Below are 13,563 nucleotides of genomic sequence, written 5' to 3' on the forward strand. Positions count from 1 at the left end.
GTTCTGTCAGCTCGGAATATCAGTGACTCTGACAGGAGATCACTGACATGACTGGATTCCTTTCATTTGCTAGTCAATAAGTGATATCATTTTCAGAAAGTAAGCATTTAATGTTCTGTTAACTCGGAATTTCTGTGACTTGACAGGAGATCACTGACATGACTGGATTCCTTTTATTTGCTAGTCAATAAGTGAGATCATTTTCAGAATGGTATTATTTAATGTTCTGTCAACTCTGAATTTCTGTGACTTGACAGGAGACCACTGACATGACTGGATTTCTTTTCTTTGCTCGTCAATAAATGAGATCATTTCCGAATGTTTGTATATACAGTTCTGTCAACTCAGAATATCCGTGAATGTTGACTTTAAAAACTTGTTTGTTTTATGTTTTTACATACAGGAGATCACTGACATGAGTGGATTCCTTTGCTCGTCAATAAGTGAGATCAAGTTCAGAATTTAGCATTTAATGTTCTTTCAACTCGGACTTTCTGTGACTTGACAGGAGATCACTGATATGACTGGATTCCTTTTATTTGCTCGTCAATAAGTGGGATTATTTCCGAAAGTTTCCATTTACAGTTCTGTCAACTCAGAATATCAGTGACTTGACAGCAGATCACTGACATGACTGGATTCCTTTCCTCGTCAATAAGTGAGATCATTTTCACAATGTTAGCATTTAATGTTCTGTTAACTCGGAATTTCTGGGACTTGACAGGAGATCACTGACATGACTGGATTCCTTTGCTTGTCAATAAGTGAGATCCTTTTCAGAATGTGAGTTTTTAATGTTCTGTCAACTCGGAATATAAGTGACTTGACAGGAGATCACTGACATGACTGGATTCCTTTCCTAGTCAATAAGTGAGATCATTTTCAGAATGTGAGCATTTAATGTTCTGTCAGCTCGGAATATCAGTGACTCTGACAGGAGATCACTGACATGACTGGATTCCTTTCATTTGCTAGTCAATAAGTGATATCATTTTCAGAAAGTAAGCATTTAATGTTCTGTTAACTCGGAATTTCTGTGACTTGACAGGAGATCACTGACATGACTGGATTCCTTTTATTTGCTAGTCAATAAGTGAGATCATTTTCAGAATGGTATTATTTAATGTTCTGTCAACTCTGAATTTCTGTGACTTGACAGGAGACCACTGACATGACTGGATTTCTTTTCTTTGCTCGTCAATAAATGAGATCATTTCCGAATGTTTGTATTTACAGTTCTGTCAACTCAGAATATCCGTGAATGTTGACTTTAAAAACTTGTTTGTTTTATGTTTTTACATACAGGAGATCACTGACATGAGTGGATTCCTTTGCTCGTCAATAAGTGAGATCAAGTTCAGAATTTAGCATTTAATGTTCTTTCAACTCGGACTTTCTGTGACTTGACAGGAGATCACTGATATGACTGGATTCCTTTTATTTGCTCGTCAATAAGTGGGATTATTTCCGAAAGTTTCCATTTACAGTTCTGTCAACTCAGAATATCAGTGACTTGACAGCAGATCACTGACATGACTGGATTCCTTTCCTCGTCAATAAGTGAGATCATTTTCACAATGTTAGCATTTAATGTTCTGTTAACTCGGAATTTCTGGGACTTGACAGGAGATCACTGACATGACTGGATTCCTTTGCTAGTCAATAAGTGAGATCATTTTCAGAATGTAAGCATTTAATGTTCTGTTAACTCGGAATTTCTGTGACTTGACAGGAGACCACTGACATGACTGGATTCCTTTCATTTGCTCGTCAATAAATGAGATCATTTCCGAATGTTTGTATATACAGTTCTGTCAACTCAGAATATCCGTGAGTGTTGACTTTGAAAACTTGTTTGTTTTTACAATTTGGAGGCAAGCTAAGTAGCCTCGCTCACCTGCTCAGCTAACTCGCCTAGCAACCCTGCCGTCATCAGAGGGGAGGTGCTGGCCTGATTGTCCTTCACCTGCTGGACGAGAGGGGGACTGCGGTAGGAAGGAGGTTCAGCGGATGCGTTGCAGGTTCCTGAGTGGGGGCTCTCCTGCTATTCGTCCATGATGTGCCGCGGGGGTGCCTGTGCCAGGGCTGCCGAGTGAGGTTCCTACAGATTAACAACTATGAAAGACTACAAATTCCTTGTTCTCTTCTTTCTTTTTAGGCTTTATTATTATTCTTACAGTGTTTTATGTTCTGAAATGTGAAATACTCTAAATTTCGTTGAACACACTCTTGAAATTCAGAGACTTTGTCTGTGGTGGTATTTATGCTATTTTGCTGAACAACTGCACAGGTAATTTGAATTCTTTAAGTAAATGCGTTACATTTCATTGGTTTATCATAACCATACTTTTTCCCATAGCCTCTCAGTGATTATTAAAAGAGTGAGAGTCATAGTTTACCCAACACCGGTTATTTCATTGTGCGATGTCTCTTTGAAAATATTTGACGCTGGAAGTAGTTCAATGATTGTAGGAGCTGAGGGTGACAGTGTTAAAGTACCATTTACAGTTCTGTCAACTCTGAATTTCAGTGACTTGACAGGAGATCACTGACATGAGTGGATTCCTTTGCTCGTCAATAAGTGAGATCATGTTCAGAATTTAGCATTTAATGTTCTTTCAACTCGGAATTTCTGTGACTTGACAGGAGATCACTGACATGACTGGATTCCTTTTATTTGCTCGTCAATAAGTGGGATCATTTCAGAATGTTTCAATTTACAGATCTGTCAACTCAGAATATCATTGACTTGACAGGAGATCACTATTATGACTGGATTCCTTATCTTTGCTCGTCAATAAATGAGATCATTTCAGAATGTTTGCATTTACAGTTCTGTCAACTCAGAATATCATTGACTTGACAGGAGATCACTGACATGACTGGATTCCTTTACTTTGCTGGTTAATAAATGGGATCATTTTAGAATTTCAGCGTTTACAGTTCTTTCAACTCAGAGTACCTGTGACCTGAAGGAATTGCATTTTTGAGGGAGTAAATGAAGGTGATCATTTCTCATTTTCATGGTGAAACATTGCAGGTCTAAAGATGCATAACTGGTACTGAGGTGATGTTAATTTGTGTTCTTCAAACGTTTGTCCATTAAGATGTTAAATGTTCAACATTATTATTTTCCTTTCATTATGCATACTTTCTAATACATTTTAAGGCTTGTTGTCGCCCCCAGAAGTATGATAATAATGACATTGGCTTTCAAGTGTTCATAACCTGCGAGGGTATGAACTTCCTTTTGACCTGATTTGTTTTTTCAGCGTAGTGCGGAAAAGAGGACTGTCAGGCACAAGTGGATGGACACGCTTCATGTTTCGAGGCAGAGCGGTCCTTCCAATGGTAATTTCAGTAAAAAAAAAAAAGTTTTTCATTCTTTTTTGTGGAACTAAAGACAGTGCTGAGCCAGCGCACGTTAACGTGAGAACCAGGGTGTCTTTACTTCCGTGAGTGTGAGTATGAAAACTTGTTTTTTTTGTAGTTTTACAACTTGAAGGTAAGCTAAGTAGCCTCGCTGGCCTGCTCAGCTAACTAGCCTAGCAACCCTGCCGGCGTCAGAGGGGAGGCGCTTGCCTGATTGTCCTTCACCTGCTGGACGAGAGGGGGACTGCGGTAGGAAGGAGGTTCAGCGGATGCGTTGAAGGCTCCTGAGTGTGGCCTGCTGTGTGCAGAGTGGGGGCTCTCCTGGTATTCCTCCATGATGTGCCGCGGGGGTGCCTGTGCCAGGGCTGCCGAGTGAGGTTCCTACAGATGAATAAAGGAGAAAGACTACAAATACCTTGTTCTCTTCTCTCTTTTTAGGCTTTATGATTATTCGTACAGTGTTTTATGTTCTGAAATGTGAAATACCTGAAATTTCATTGAACACACTCTTTAAATTCAGAGACTGTGTTCGTGGTGGTATTTATGCTATTTTGCTGAACAACTGCACAGGTAAATTGAATTCTTTCAGTAAATGGGGAACAATTCATTGGTTTATCATAACCATACTTATTCCCATAGCCTCTCAGTGATTATTACAAGAGTGAGAGTCATAGTTTACCCAAGACAGGTTATTTCATTGTGCGATGTCTCTGAAAATATTTGACGCTGGAAGTAGTTCAATGACAGTAGGAGCCGAGGGTGATAGGGTTAATGTAGCATTTAATGTTCTGTCAACTCGGAATTTTGAATGACTTGACAGGAGATCACTGATATGACTGGATTCCTTTTCTTTGCTCGTCAATAAATGAGATCATTTCAGAATGTTTGCATTTACAGTTCTATCAACTGAAAATATCATTGACTTGAGAAGAGATCACTGACATGACTGGATTCCTTATCTTTGCTCGTCAATGAATGAGATCATTTCCGAATGTTTGTATTTACAGTTCTGTCAACTCAGAATATCAGTGACTTGACAGGAGATCATTGACATGACTGGATTCCTTTAATTTGCTTGTCAATAAATGGAATTATTTCAGAATTTCGCATTTAATGTTCTGTCAACTCGGAATTTCTATTACTTGAGAGGAGATCACTGACATGACTGGATTCCTTTTATTTGATCGACAATAAGTGGGATCATTTCAGAATGTAAGCATTTCATGTTCTGTTAACTCGGAATTTCTGTGACTTGACAGGAGATCACTGACATGACTGGATTCCTTTGCTAGTCAATACGTGAGATCATTTTCAGAATGGTAGCATTTAATGTTCTTTCAACTCGGAATTTCTGTGACTTGACAGGAGATCACTAACATGACTGGATTCCTTTGCTAGTCAAAAATTGAGATCATTTTCAGAATGGTAGCATTTAATGTTATGTCAACTCAGAATTTCTGTGACTTGACAGGAGATCACTGACATGACTGGATTCCTTTACTTTGCTTTTTAATAAATGGGATCATTTTAGAATTTCAGCATTTACAGTTCTTTCAACTCAGAGTACCTGTGACCTGAAGGAATTGCATTTTTGAGGGAGTAAATGAAGGAGATCATTTCTCATTTTCATGGTAAAACATTTCAGGTCTAAAGATGCATAACTGGTACTGAGGTGATGTTAATTTGTGTTCTTCAAACGTTTGTCCATTAAGATGTTAAATGTTCAACATTATTATTTTTCCTTTCATTATGCATACTTTCTAATACATTTTAAGGCTTGTTTTCGCCCCCAGAAGTATGATAATAATGACATTGGTTTTCAAGTGTTCATAACCTGCGAGGGTATTGACTTCCGTTTGACCTTATTTGTTTTTTCAGCGTAGTGCGGAAAAGAGGACTGTCAGGCACAAGTGGATGGACACGCTTCATGTCGCGAGGCAGAGCGGTCCTTCCAATGGTAATTTCAGTAAAAAAGAAAATGTTTTTTATTCCTTTATGTGGAACTAAAGACAGTGCTGAGCCAGCGCACTTTAACGTGAGAACCAGGGAGTCTTTTCTTCCGTGAGTGTTGACTTTTAAAACTTTTTTGTTTTATGTTTTTACAACATGGAGGCAAGCTAAGTAGCCTCGCTCGCCTGCTCGGCTAACTAGCCTAGCAACCCTGCCGTCGTCAGAGGGGAGGCCCTGGCCTGATTGTCCTTCACCTGCTGGACGAGAGGGAGACTGCGAGAGGAAGGAGGTTCAGCGGATGCGTTGCAGTTTCCTGAATGGGGGCTTTCCTGCTATTCGTCCATGATGTTCCGCGGGGGTGCCTGTGCCACGGCTGCCGAGTGAGGTTCCTACAGATTAATAAAGATGAAAGATTACAAATTACTTGTTCTCTTCTTTCTTTTTAGGCTTTATGATGATTCGTACAGTGTTTTATGTTCTGAAATGTCAAATACCTGAAATTTCATTGAACACACTCTTGAAATTCAGAGACTTTGTTTGCGGTGGTATATATGCTATTTTGCTGAACAACTGCACAGGTAAATTGAATTCTTTCAGTAAATGGGTAACATTTCATTGGTTTATCATAACCATACTTATTCCCATAGCCTCTCAGTGATTATTCAAAGAGTGAGAGTCATAGTTTACCCAAGACAGGTTATTTCATTGTGCGATGTTTTTTTGAAAATATTTGACGCTGGAAGTAGTTCAATGATAGTAGGAGCTGAGGGTGAAAGGGTTAATTTAGCATTTCATATTCTATCAACTTGGAATTTCTTTGACTTGACAGGAGATAACTGACATGACTGGATTCCTTTTATTTGCTCGTCAATAACTGGGATCATTTCAGAATATTTCAAATTACAGTTGTGTCAACTGAGAATATCAGTGACTTGACAGGAGATCACTGACATGACTGGATCCCTTTGCTAGTCAATAAGTGAGATCATTTTCAGAATGTGAGCATTTAAAGTTCTGTCAACTTGGAATATCAGTGACTTGACAGGAGATCACTGACATGACTGGATTCCTTTGCTAGTCAATAAGTGAGATCATTTTCAGAATGTAAGCATTTAATGTTCTGTTAACTCTGAATTTCTGGGACTTGACAGGAGATCACTAACATGACTGGATTCCTTTCATTTGCTAGTCAATAAGTGAGATCATTTTCAGAAAGTAAGCATTTAATGTTCTATTAACTCGGAATTTCTGGGACTTGACAGATCACTGACATGACTGGATTCCTTTTATTTGCTAGTCAATAAGTGAGATCATTTTCAGAATGGTAGCATTTAATGTTCTTTCAACTCTGAATTTCTGTGACTTGACAGGAGACCACTGACATGACTGGATTTCTTTTCTTTGCTCGTCAATAAATGAGATCATTTCCGAATGTTTGTATTTACAGTTCTGTCAACTCAGAATATCCGTGAGTGTTGACTTTGAAAACTTGTTTGTTTTTACAACTTGGAGGCAAGCTAAGTAGCCTCGCTCACCTGGTGAGCTAACTAGCCTTGCAACCCTGCCGTCGTCAGAGAAGAGGTGCTGGCCTGATTTTCCTTCACCTGCTGGACGAGTGGGGGACTGCGGTAGGAAGGAGGTTCAGCGGATGCGTTGCAGGTTCCTGAGTGGGGGCTCTCCTGCTATTCGTCCATGATGTGCCGCGGGGGTGCCTATGCCAGGGCTGCCGAGTGAGGTTCCTACAGATTAACAAAGATGAAAGACTACAAATTCCTTGTTCTCTTCTTTCTTTTTAGGCTTTATTATTATTCATACAGTGTTTTATGTTCTGAAATGTGAAATACTCTAAATTTCATTGAACACACTCTTGAAATTCAGAGACTTTGTCTGTGGTGGTATTTATGCTATTTTGGTGAACAACTGCACAGGTAAATTGAATTCTTTCAGTAAATGGGTAACAATTCATTGGTTTATCATAACCATACTTATTCCCATAGCCTCTCAGTGATTATTCAAAGAGTGAGAGTCATAGTTTACCCAAGACAGGTTATTTCATTGTGCGATGTCTCTTTGAAAATATTTGACGCTGTAAGTAGTTCAATGATAGTAGGAGCTGAGGGTGAAAGGGTTAATTTAGCATTTAATGTTCTTTCAACTCGGAATTTCTGTGACTTGACAGGAGATCACTGACATGACTGGATTCCTTTCATTTGCTCGTCAATAAGTGGGATCATTTCAGAATGTTTCCATTTACAGTTCTGACAACTCAGAATATCATTGACTTGACAGGAGATCACTGACATGACTGGATTCCTTTACTTTGCTGGTTAATAAATGGGATCATTTTAGAATTTCAGCATTTACAGTTCTTTCAACTCAGAGTACCTGTGACCTGGAGGAATTGCATTTTTGAGGGAGTAAATGAAGGAGATCATTTCTCATTTTCATGGTGAAACGTTGCAGGTTCCTGAGTGTGGTCTGCTGTGTGCAGAGTGGGGCCTCTCCTGCTATTCGTCCATGATGTTTCGCGGGGGTGCCTGTGCCAGGGCTGCCGAGTGAGGTTCCTCCAGATTAATAAAGATGAAAGACTACAAATTCCTTGTTCTCTTCTTCCTTTTTAGGCTTTATTATTATTCGTACAGTGTTTAAATTTCTGAAATGTGAAATACCTGAAATTTCATTGAACACACTCTTGAAATTCAGAGACTGTGTTCGTGGTGGTATTTGTGCTATTTTGCTGAACAACTGCACAGGTAAATTGAATTCTTTCAGTAAATGGGGAACATTTCATTGGTTTATCATAACCATACTTATTCCCATAGCCTCTCAGTGATTATTAAAAGAGTGAGAGTCATAGTTTACCCAAGACAGGTTATTTCTTTGTGCGATGTCTCTTTGAAAATATTTGACGCTGGAAGTAGTTCAATGATAGTAGGAGCTGAGGGTGAAAGGGTTAATGTAGCATTTAATGTTCTATCAACTTGGAATTTCTGTGACTTGACAGGAGATCACTGACATGACTGGATTCTTTTTCTTTTCTCGTCAATAAATGAGATCATTTCAGAATGTTTGCATTTACAATTCTATCAACTCAGAATATCATTGACTTGAGAAGAGATCACTGACATGACTGGATTCCTTATCTTTGCACGTCAATAAATGAGATCATTTCCGAATGTTTGACAGTTCTGTCAACTTTGAACTTCAGTGACTTGACAGGAGATCACTGACATGAATGGATTCCTTTGCTAGTCAATAAGAAATCATTTTCAGAATGTTTCCATTTACAGTTCTGTCAACTCAGAATATCAGTGACTTGACAGGAGATCATTGACATGGCTGAATCCCTTTGCTAGTCAATAAATAGGATTATTTCAGAATGGTGGCGTTTAATGTTCTGTCAACTCGGAATTTCTCTGACTGGACAGGAGATCACTGACATGACTGGATTCCTTTTATTTGCTCGTCAATAAATGAGATAATTTCAGAATGTTTGCATTTACAGTTCTGTCAACTCAGAATATCATTGACTTGACAGGAGATCACTGACATGACTGGATTCCTTTACTTTGCTGGTTAATAAATGGTATCATTTCAGAATTTAGCATTTAATGTTCTGTCAACTCGGAATTTCTCTGACTTGACAGAAGATCACTGACATGACTGGATTCCTTTTCTTTGCTCGTCAATAAATGAGATAATTTCAGAATGTTTGCATTTACAGTTCTGTCAACTCAGAATATCATTGACTTGACAGGAGATCACTGACATGACTGGATTCCTTTACTTTGCTGGTTAATAAATGGGATCATTTTAGAATTTCAGCATTTACAGTTCTTTCAACTCAGAGTACCTGTGACCTGAAGGAATTGCATTTTTGAGGGAGTAAATGAAGGAGATCATTTCTCATTTTCATGGTAAAACATTGCAGGTCTAAAGATGCATAACTGGTACTGAGGTGATGTTAATTTGTGTTCTTCAAACGTTTGTCCATTAAGATGTTAAATGTTCAACATTATTATTTTTCCTTTCATTATGCATACTTTCTAATACATTTTAAGGCTTGTTTTCGCCCCCAGAAGTATGATAATAATGACATTGGCTTTCAAGTGTTCATAACCTGCGAGGGTATTGACTTCCTTTTGACCTGATTTGTTTTTTCAGCGTAGTGCGGAAAAGAGGACTGTCAGGCACAAGTGGATGGACACGCTTCATGTCGCGAGGCAGAGCGGTCCTTCCAATGGTAATTTCAGTAAAAAAAAAAAAGTTTTTTATTATTTTATGTGGAACTAAAGACAGTGCTGATTCAGCGCACTTTAACGTGAGAACCAGGGAGTCTTTACTTCCGTGAGTGTGAGTATGAAAACTCTTTTGTTTTTTGTTTTTACAACTTGGAGGAGAGCTAAGTGGCCTCGCTCGCCTGCTCAGCTAACTAGCCTAGCAACCCTGCCGTCGTCAGAGGGGAGGCGCTTGCCTGATTGTCCTTCACCTTCTGGACGAGAGGGGGACTGCGGTAGGAAGGAGGTTAAGCGGATGCGTTGCAGGATCCTGAGTGTGGCCTGCTGTGTGCAGAGTGGGGCCTCTCCTGCTATTCGTCCATGATGTGCCGCGGGGGTGCCTGTGCCAGGGCTGCCGAGTGAGGTTCCTACAGATTAATAAAGATGAAAGACTACAAATTCCTTGTTCTCTTCTTTCTTTTTAGGCTTTATTATTATTCGTACAGTGTTTTAATTTCTGAAATGTGAAATACCTGATATTTCATTGAACACACTCTTGAAATTCAGAGACTGTGTTTGCGGTGGTATTTCTGTTATTTTGCTGAAAAACTGCACAGGTAAATTGGAATTCTTTCAGTAAATGGGTAACATTCATTGGTTTATCATAACCATACTTATTCCCATAGCCTCTAAGTGATTATTAAAAGAGTGAGAGTCATAGTTTACCCAAGACAGGTTATTTCATTGTGCGATGTCTCTTTGAAAATATTTGACGCTGGAAGTAGTTCAATGATCGTAGGAGCTGAGGGTGAAAGGGTTAATGTAGCATTTAATGTTCTATCAACTTGGAATTTCTGTGACTTGACAGGAGATCACTGACATGACTGGATTTCTTTTATTTGCTCGTCAATAACTGGGATCATTTCAGAATATTTCCATTTACAGTTCTGTCAACTCAGAATATCATTGACTTGACAGGAGATCACTGACATGACTGGATTCCTTTGCTAGTCAATAAGTGAGATCATTTTCAGAATGTGAGTTTTTAATGTTCTGTCAACTCGGAATATCAGTGACTTGACAGGAGATCACTGACATGACTGGATTCCTTTCCTAGTCAATAAGTGAGATCATTTTCAGAATGTGAGCATTTAATGTTCTGTCAACTCGGAATATCAGTGACTCTGACAGGAGATCACTGACATGACTGGATTCCTTTCATTTGCTAGTCAATAAGTGATATCATTTTCAGAAAGTAAGCATTTAATGTTCTGTTAACTCGGAATTTCTGTGACTTGACAGGAGATCACTGACATGACTGGATTCCTTTTATTTGCTAGTCAATAAGTGAGATCATTTTCAGAATGGTATTATTTAATGTTCTGTCAACTCTGAATTTCTGTGACTTGACAGGAGACCACTGACATGACTGGATTTCTTTTCTTTGCTCGTCAATAAATGAGATCATTTCCGAATGTTTGTATTTACAGTTCTGTCAACTCAGAATATCCGTGAATGTTGACTTTAAAAACTTGTTTGTTTTATGTTTTTACATACAGGAGATCACTGACATGAGTGGATTCCTTTGCTCGTCAATAAGTGAGATCAAGTTCAGAATTTAGCATTTAATGTTCTTTCAACTCGGACTTTCTGTGACTTGACAGGAGATCACTGATATGACTGGATTCCTTTTATTTGCTCGTCAATAAGTGGGATTATTTCCGAAAGTTTCCTTTTACAGTTCTGTCAACTCAGAATATCAGTGACTTGACAGCAGATCACTGACATGACTGGATTCCTTTCCTAGTCAATAAGTGAGATCATTTTCACAATGTTAGCATTTAATGTTCTGTTAACTCGGAATTTCTGGGACTTGACAGGAGATCACTGACATGACTGGATTCCTTTGCTAGTCAATAAGTGAGATCATTTTCAGAATGTAAGCATTTAATGTTCTGTTAACTCGGAATTTGTGGGACTTGACAGGAGACCACTGACATGACTGGATTCCTTTCATTTGCTCGTCAATAAATGAGATCATTTCCGAATGTTTGTATATACAGTTCTGTCAACTCAGAATATCCGTGAGTGTTGACTTTGAAAACTTGTTTGTTTTTACAATTTGGAGGCAAGCTAAGTAGCCTCGCTCACCTGCTCAGCTAACTCGCCTAGCAACCCTGCCGTCATCAGAGGGGAGGTGCTGGCCTGATTGTCCTTCACCTGCTGGACGAGAGGGGGACTGCGGTAGGAAGGATGTTCAGAGGATGCGTTGCAGGTTCCTGAGTGGAGGCTCTCCTGCTTTTCGTCCATGATGTGCCGCGTGGGTGCCTGTGCCAGGGCTGCCGAGTGAGGTTCCTACAGATTAACAACTATGAAAGACTACAAATTCCTTGTTCTCTTCTTTCTTTTTAGGCTTTATTATTATTCTTACAGTGTTTTATGTTCTGAAATGTGAAATACTCTAAATTTCGTTGAACATACTCTTGAAATTCAGAGACTTTGTCTGTGGTGGTATTTATGCTATTTTGCTGAACAACTGCACAGGTAATTTGAATTCTTTCAGTAAATGCGTTACATTTCATTGGTTTATCATAACCATACTTTTTCCCATAGCCTCTCAGTGATTATTAAAAGAGTGAGAGTCATAGTTTACCCAACACCGGTTATTTCATTGTGCGATGTCTCTTTGAAAATATTTGACGCTGGAAGTAGTTCAATGATTGTAGGAGCTGAGGGTGACAGTGTTAAAGTACCATTTACAGTTCTGTCAACTCTGAATTTCAGTGACTTGACAGGAGATCACTGACATGAGTGGATTCCTTTGCTCGTCAATAAGTGAGATCATGTTCAGAATTTAGCATTTAATGTTCTTTCAACTCGGACTTTCTGTGACTTGACAGGAGATCACTGATATGACTGGATTCCTTTCCTAGTCAATAAGTGAGATCATTTTCACAATGTTAGCATTTAATGTTCTGTCAACTCGGAATTCCTGTGAATTGACAGAAGATCACTGACATGAGTGGATTCTTTTTCTTTGCTCGTCAATAAATGAGATCATTTCAGAATGTTTGCATTTACAGTTCATTCAACTCAGAATATCATTGCCTTGACAGGAGATCACTGATTTGACTGGATTCCTTTACTTTGCTGGTTAATAAATGGGATCATTTTAGAATTTCAGCATTTACAGTTCTTTCAACTCAGAGTACCTGTGACCGGGAGGAATTGCATTTTTGAGGGAGTAAATGAAGGAGATCATTTCTCATTTTCATGGTGAAACGTTGCAGTTTCCTGAGTGGGGGCTCTCCTGCTTTTCGTCCATGATGTGCCGCGGGGGTGCCTGTGCTGAACAACTGCACAGGTAAATTGAATTCTTTCAGTAAATGGGTAACATTTCATTGGTTTATCATAACCATACTTATTCCCATAGCCTGTCAGTGATAATTAAAAGAGAGAGTTATGGTTTACCCAAGACAGGTTATATGTTTGTGCGATGTCTCTTTGAAAATATTTGACGCTGGAAGTAGTTCACTGACAGTAGGAGCTGAGGGTGAAAGGGTTAATGTAGCATTTAATGTTCTATCAACTTGGAATTTCTGTGACTTGACAGGAGATCACTGACATGACTGGATTCCTTTTCTTTGCTCGTCAATAAATGAGATCATTTCAGAATTTTCGCATTTACAGTTCTGTCAACTCTGAATTTCAGTGACTTGACAGGAGATCACTGACATGACTGGATTCCTTTGCTCGTCAATAAGTGAGATCATGTTCAGAATTTAGCATTTAATGTTCTTTCAACTCGGACTTTCTGTGACTTGACAGGAGATCACTGATATGACTGGATTCCTTTTATTTGCTCGTCAATAAGTGGGATCATTTCAGAATGTTTGTATTTACAATTCTGTCAACTCAGAATATCATTGACTTGACAGGAGATCACTGATATGACTGGATTCCTTTACTTTGCTGGTTAATAAATGGGATCATTTTAGAATTTCAGCATTTACAGTTCTTTCAA

The sequence above is a fragment of the Aulostomus chinensis genome, chromosome 10 (genome assembly GCF_037954235.1).
Source record: "Aulostomus chinensis isolate RoL2024-O1b breed Wild chromosome 10, RoL_Achi_v1.0, whole genome shotgun sequence".
In the NCBI taxonomy this organism is placed as follows: Eukaryota; Metazoa; Chordata; class Actinopteri; order Syngnathiformes; family Aulostomidae; genus Aulostomus; species Aulostomus chinensis.